At 35.1% G+C, this 7,872-nt stretch overlaps 1 long non-coding RNA gene across 1 annotated transcript; it reads left to right on the top strand.

The window, feature by feature from the left end:
- Positions 1 to 295: 295 nt before the first annotated feature.
- On the top strand, positions 296 to 5,555 carry LOC148266289 (uncharacterized). Its single transcript, XR_015818432.1, has 2 exons — positions 296 to 1,008; positions 5,260 to 5,555. It is a non-coding gene; the product is annotated as an uncharacterized LOC148266289 (long non-coding RNA).
- The last annotated feature ends 2,317 nt before the right edge of the window (positions 5,556 to 7,872 follow it).

Below are 7,872 nucleotides of genomic sequence, written 5' to 3'. Positions count from 1 at the left end.
CTGATAAATTTTAGAATAAATTTTTAAATTACTAAATTGATGGTATTTAACTGATAAATTTTAGAATAAATTTTTAAATCACTAAATTGATGGTATTTGATGAATATTCTCTCTTTAGATAGATACATAAAATAGATAGATGAGAAATATATATAAAAATTCATAATATTAGCCAACTTAACTTTAAGTTGTATATATATATATCTATATATCTATATATAAAAGAAATGAGACACCCCTCAACCTATTCCAATATATGAATTGACCCTTAAAATTTTATGTGCATATTTACAATTTTAAAACTATTCTAAACTTAAAACAAAAGGGAAAACAAAAGAAAAGCAAAAGAAGAGGGTGGATGGTTTAACCCCATGGGCAAACATTGCAGAAAATGGTCCGCGGGTACACACGCAAGCATGCAAACCTCGGGGGCAGAAGTCCCCCGCCCTGCACGATCGTATCTGCACGCCTGCACGACTGCAGAATAGTATCTGTGCGCTTTTTAACAGACAAAAAGCTGACCCGCCACAGTTCCATCTGACATCGTCTGCCACTTGGCGTGCATGCAAGCTCCTCTGCCAGCGCCGATTAGCCACTAGGCCGATCAACGACCAACTTTCTTTGCATGTGATCCAACGGATCACATTACTCCAATTTTCGGTATTTAAGCTCCCCTCTCCTTCCTTTCTTCATTCTTCCCTTCTGCGACTCAAAAAAGAAGAAGAAAAATTGAGAGAAATTATTATTCCAAGAGCAAGGAAAGGCCACCACTTCCTCTGCCGTTGAAGGCTTGCCACCGAGGCTTTTCCTCTCCTCGAGCGGTAAGTCTCATCAATTCCATTTCTTCTTCTTTACAGTCCTAAGGCACCTCACATGCACACTTTCTTTCATCCTCGATCGTAGAACACGTTTTGCAAATCCTTAGACAGTCGTTGCAGCTGTCTTCTTCCCTCGAACCCGTGAAGCTTCTCCATTTCTTTTTGGAACCCGAAAACCAAACTGTAAAAGGTAAAGAAAAGGATAACTACACTCACGTTTCTAATGAGTTTTTTACTGTTTTGAAATGTTAAACATCTGGACTTGAAATTGCATGAAAACTGATCAGTGTGTGTGTCGAAGTTTGATTTTTCTCGATTTTTATGGTTGATTCTTGCTCTGTTTTGGGTAGTTTGGATGCTTGGAAAATTTTTCGTATGCATGCATGAAACTATGATTTAAATTGTAATAGAAACCGGAAAGAAAGAGGGAAAAGAAGACGGATTTTCGAGCTGATGCAATGAGGGCATTAAGGTGCTGCACAATTTGCAGCAAGCGGCTCTGCCACACCTGCGTGCGTGAGAGACACTGTCCTGGTACGCCCAGGTGCCAGGACAGGGCTCTCGACTCATTGTGTGCACACAACAGCTGTGCGCAGGAGCACAAGTCCAGCTGGGCATGCCAACATGCCGAGGAGACTTGCTGCAGGAGCCGTGTGCGTGTCTGTGGATGTGCGTGTGCGTGTGCATGCGTGTATTCGCGCGCGACCTACCAGACATGTTCGCATGATGAGAGGCTTGCGTATGAGGGAACGATGCGGAGGGGGCGTGTGCAGCACGCCGTGTGGTGATGCCTTGCCAAGTGTGTGCGTGCATTTGCACGCATGAAGGCCTGCCTCACCACACCCCAGTGCCGACATAGCTCGCCCGGGGCACATCACTTATGCGACATGTTGTGCTGTGAGGATTTGTGAGGCGCACCCTTGTGCCGAGCGTGCCTTGTGGATGGGCCTGTGCCCTGCCCCATGGGCGAAGGCAAAGAGGGTTTACGCACACGAGGCCTGGAAGTGGCCCGACAGCCCTAGTGGTTTATGGGCCCCAGTTGAGCTGAGTTTGGTAATGGGCGCTTATTGGGCTGGGTTTGTTAATTGGCTCTTATTGGGCCAGGTAGTGTAATGGGCTGAGGAACTTTTAAAAATGATTCGATGGACCCAATGGGTCGAATTGAAATTTGTAGACCAAAATTTGGTTATGTTTTACATTACGTTTAAAATAACAAAGAAAGATTTGAAATTCATTTGATCATTGTCACTGACGGGTGATTGAATATGATTATTATTCACTCCTTATGATTGGTGCTGCCTTTTCCTTTGACGAGAGTAGATCGCGACTAATTGTAGGGATTACAGTGACAAAGTAATGTCATTGTCATGACAAAGTAATGCCATTGTCATAGTATCTGATCAGACTACTCTATACTGAATTAAATTGTTTTCCATTCACAATAGTAGTTGGTAATCTCCTCTGCCCTCCATGATATAAGTTTAAATGTGTTCGCTCGAAAATTTGTAAATGGTGAAACTAAATCAAGGAACATGATTGGTATAATTAGGACTCTTGCTTGTTATGTTAGGTGTCTAAATAACTTTCTTTATATTGATTGTGATTGTTACTATTTAGTCATGTTGCTTTTGGTTTTTATGTATTTCGAAATGAATTTCATATAATTAAAAATATAAGGTTTTTAGTAACCTCTTAAAATAAACATAACTGCACTACGAAATCTAGAATGGTCTAGAACGATAAGTGATATTGTGTAACATCCTGAACCTACCCGAACCTACATAGGTAATATGATTGTTACCTTTCATTCATATATATCGAAGTAATTAATAACATTCATATATTTTTATAAGGATTGTTATTCTTATAATTAGTTCCAGCTTGTTTCAACTATAACATGTTACCTTTCATTCATATATATTGAAGTAACTAATAACATTCATATATTTCTATAAGAATTGTAATTTTTATAATTAATTCCAACTTGTTTCAACTATAACATGTAGTAAGATATTTAAGATATTTAAAATTTTTTCCTAATATACTTGAAATCTAAGAGGATCATATGACAGCTTTAAAGTTTGTAAGATAAAATTCACAAAAACAAATGTTTCTATATCCTTTGTTCATTTTAAGTAAGATGTTCCTCTTCTAACATGTAATATTTGAGTTCGGAATTTTATTTTTAAAAAAATTGTATAAAAATTTAATTTTAAAATTAATAAAATTTTAATTTAATGTGAATTATGAAAAAAATAGATTGAGAACGAAATTGAAAATAATTTTAGAAAAAAATGGTAAAAATTTAGGTTTGAATGGTATTTTTGAAAGAAAAATTAAAAATTGGGGTCAGAATGTAATTAAAAAAAATTACATTATGTAGGATTGCCCAGTTAGTAATTTTGATGCATTGGAGCATGTCGCATGGTAAGGTACGTTGATTTAGTGTCACGCGAGAGGTCATGCTGCGATCTACGTGTCTTGCAATCGGACGGTTTTAAAGCATTCTTGCGCGCGTGAATAGTCTGGATCTATTTCCTCAAGTGCGATCAGACGATCGTAATTAAACACGATGAACGGTCTAAATTTTTTCTCTCTTTAAATACGATCGTACGGTCGAGATCAAATTGTGATGAACGGTCAAGATTTATTTTTTCTTTAAACGCGATCAGACGGTGGAGATCAAATGTGATGAACGGCTTAGATTGACGCGAGACGGGTGTAAATATCTTGTATCACACCGAACTTAAACCCTAGTCGTCAGTCTCCTGCCGGAGAAGAAGAATCAGTCGCTGGAGAAAGAAGCCGTTCGCCGCTGCGTCGGAGCCACCTCTAACCGCAAAAAAAAGTAGAAATTCTCCTATCAACTCGAAGCTTGATTTCGAGCACCCACATGGCTAAATCAGAGTAAAAGAAACGACAGATGAGATGAAAACTGCGGTCAAAGCCCAGTGGCACCGCCACGGGCAAAACCTGCAACCGCCTTCGATGAGCTCTTTTTCATTTTCCGTTCGTACGATTTGTTCATCATTGTGATCATCATTCTGTTTTTCACAGGGTGATTGAAGGAAAATGCCCAGCTGTAAAGATGAGCCAGCGGAGCCGCCGCACCAGAAAATTCCATCACCGGTAGGTTTCCATTTTTTGATTTTTTTTCGACCAACCGATGCCCCCTAATGTGTTTTCCCGCAGGAATGGGTATAAAACTGGCCGAAACCGGCTGAAAACGGCCAGGTCGTGGCAAACCACCGCCGCGGGTGGCTATGTCGTCGTGGGCGGTGGTGCCTTCGTCGGAGCACGGTGGTGGCGTAGTGTCGGAGCACTGAAATTAGTCGAAAAAGGATTTTTAACACCGATTTTAGATTTTTAGATATTCTTAGGTACGTAAAACGTGTTTTAATCTTCGCAGAAAAATTTAAAAAATTCAGGGACTGCCAATAGGCACTGTAAAAAGTTTGATATTTCGGACACCAATTCGAATAAGAATCCCTCACATTGTTCTCTGTTATAGAATTGAAGTTTAATTATAAATAGTACGGTATTTTGTGTAATTTAGAGAACTTCGAGAATTAATTACAGGTTACTAATAGAGACGAAAGTAGTTATTTATTACTGTTTGTCATGTTTTAACTGATTGTTTGATTTTACGATTTTAAATGCATAATAATACAGTAGAATTGGTAAGATGATTCAGTTGTGTTTTTTTTATGCATGTATTGCTTATCTTGCGTAATTTACGCTTAAATTATGAAACTGAAAATTAAAATATAAACGAAAAATTATTTGGTTAAGTGCATGAATGAATGATTGTCTAATTAGATATCCTAAGAGATGGTGGATGAACCGGGTACATAGGGAACCCTATCGTGAACGTTGCCTCATACCAGACGGGGTATCGAAAAATTGTATTTTTTGCGTTTATATCGGACGGGATATGGGGACGACCTGATTCACCTTTATACCGGACGGGGTATTGAAAGATGGTATTTTTGGCCCTCATATCGGACGAGGTATGAGGACGACTCGATTCACCCTCATACTGGACAGAGTATTGAGGGATGGTACTTTTGGTGCTCATACCGGATAAGGTATAGGGACAGCCGGTTAGTTGACAAGGTTTGATATGGGTTCACGCGTAGTGAAACATCCTTATGGACCTTCAGGGATACTAGTAAGGAAATAGAAAGGGAAAGTTGTTATTATAGTCATTTGAATATGAGATTATGGTGTTATTTGTATTATTGCCTCTATAGGTCAGTTTTGGAAATGTAGTAACAGTAAGTATGTAATAAATAATTTTATTTATGATAAATGAATTTACTTATTTTAAGAGTTCTATTTATTATTTTTATAATTTTTACCAATATTTATTTCTGTATCAGTGAGTAGTGTGATATTCTTACTAAGTTAATATAGCTCACCCTTTCATCAATCATTTCAGATTAAGAGAAACAAGATCCAGATTCCGATCCACAAGGGGGTTGTGAATAGCTCACCACCCAGATTTCTTTTAAAAGCTAGTGAAGACCGTCTTAATATGTCTAATTGTTTACTTTTCATTTATTTCTTTGATATTTTATTTGTTCTTTTAGAATGGTCATTTCCGTATCCTTATTAGGTATTCTAAATTATTGTATAAAGAATGTAAATCTTAACTCTATTATTTCGCTTTCGCATTTAATTTATGATTTATTTTCTTTTAAGTTCCGATCTTTTACATAACAGTTCTTCAGTTTAGTTCTGCACTTCCTGTTCTGAAATTTATAAAAAAAGAGTAAGCCACTACTTGTTCAGTAAGAATAATTTAATACATCAATCTAGAGATCGGAGATAATATACTAATTCAAAGCATTACCTTTACTTAAACTCAACATGTCCTTCACAATCATCTGATTTTTATATCTTACTACAATTATATTGATTTTACTAATCATATATCTTCGCTTCTCAAATACATAATTTCAATTCGAAGAATAATCACCATTTTTTAATCTCAGTAGTATGACATCATAACCACATTGATTGTCGATATTCATATATAGAATATTTTTTCTTCTCATATATTTTCAAATCATCCAATAAATATCTATAATTATATAATTGCATTATAATATATTACTTTTGGCTCACTCTAGGGCTCATAATAACAACATCGTATTCATATTAATTTCACTTATTCACATAATAATAAATTCTCATTATTCGTTAAACATAATCAATACACATGCATAAATTATATTGTTTTATATAATAACATTTACCTACAAATACAGAAGGAAATGTTACTCACACTCTCAACATAGTAACATATTCATAAATCATAGTTACTGTCATAGTTACAATTATAATCACAGTCAAAATTACAGTCATAGTTATGATTCATATCATTCTCTAGGGACACAAGTGATAGTTACATTCATAGTTACGAAGCAATATATGGCTCATGAGATAGAGTTTGTAATTATTCCTAACCAATCCTGGACGACACATATACTCACATCTCAACGAGAAGAAAAATCTTTACTGCTAATCCCAAGTATTCTCTATCATAATTTACTTCATATAATAATATTTCTACTTAATTTATCTTTATTCAAGAACTCGTCAACTTCTAAAATATCTTAATTTAATTAGGATATTAGAAGATCGATCACACTATTTAAATTTCAAATTATTCACATAATGAATTATTTAAATTCTCCACTAATTCATAGTCACTCAACAATTTCTATATTTTTCTCATTGTCTACATTGTTATCACAATTTGATCAATCGCAATTCATCTATAATTTCGTAAATAGAGCTTATCAACTACATTAGTTATTAAATCAAATCACATATCTAATCTTTATTTAAGGTATCATATCCATTGATAATGCTACATTTTATATAATTTACCCTTTTTTTTACTGTAGTACATTTTTTCAATCAAGATTCTAGATCTCTAGCCAACAATTTCTATTCATTTCCGGGACTATAGATTCTTTTTGTTGGACTGTAGACGAAAAACCCAAATAACCCTTAATTTAAATTTGCTCCCAGGTTAAAAAGTCCAATAGAATAACCCATTTTATTAATTTCTCAATACCTTTAATTCATCTTTTATTTTTCAATGTATACCCAATTAACCACTGGATTCACTTAATTTATCCTACATGCTTAACCCATATAAACCTGGATACTTTTATTTTTATTTATTTATTTATTACATCTTATATATATATTATTCAAAACCTTAAGTCTAAGCTACTGACAACTTTGGTCAATTCTTCAAATCTTTTTTTTATGACTAGGCTCATTCGAGGATGACTCTATTTATTTATTACTTATTATTATTATTTTCTTTTTTTGTTGACTTAGTCCATTCCATCATTGAATTTTTTTACACTTCTTATAGGTTTAGCTCATTCGAACTAGGTATTTTTTTTTTTGCTCAAACTTTAATCAATTGTTACATCAAACTCATTAAAATAATAAGGCGGCCCACCTCGCTAGGCCCATTTCTCTATTCGGCTCGATCTACCTAAACATTTATCTTCCCTTCTCTTTTCCTCTACTCTTTTTTTATTAAGACCATAACACAACTTATTACTAAGTCCAATACATATACACACCCACTTGGGCTTGGTTCATCTACACTTATCTTTCCCTCTTTGTTTTACTAACAGACCCATTCAGAAGGTTTATTGGGCTCAGGTTTAATAATATTACCATGGGCTCGGATATGAACCCCATAGGTTACCCAACCCAACCCGACATTAAAACCTCTTCAAAATTGTCTTCAACCACGAAACCCTACATACATCTGATACCAGCCAACTCCCTCGTCTCAAACACCCAATCATTTCATATTTTTCAAATATCCATCATAAAATTCATCGGAATATCCACACTAATCATAAAATGTTTTAATCCTATCACAAGCAATGAGTTAAATCACTATATTAACTTAAATATAGGGATTTAGAATACAAACTAATATTACTTTTTTCTAGATTTAGGACGGACGACGATCACGATGCGGTGAATCTTTCTTTTATCAATTATCTGTATA

Source organism: Carica papaya, chromosome 4 (genome assembly GCF_054855325.1).
Source record: "Carica papaya isolate Zhongbai chromosome 4, ASM5485532v1, whole genome shotgun sequence".
NCBI lineage: Eukaryota > Viridiplantae > Streptophyta > Magnoliopsida > Brassicales > Caricaceae > Carica > Carica papaya.
Note: the sequence above shows the minus strand (reverse complement) of the source record. Positions and strands in the feature narration are given on the sequence as shown.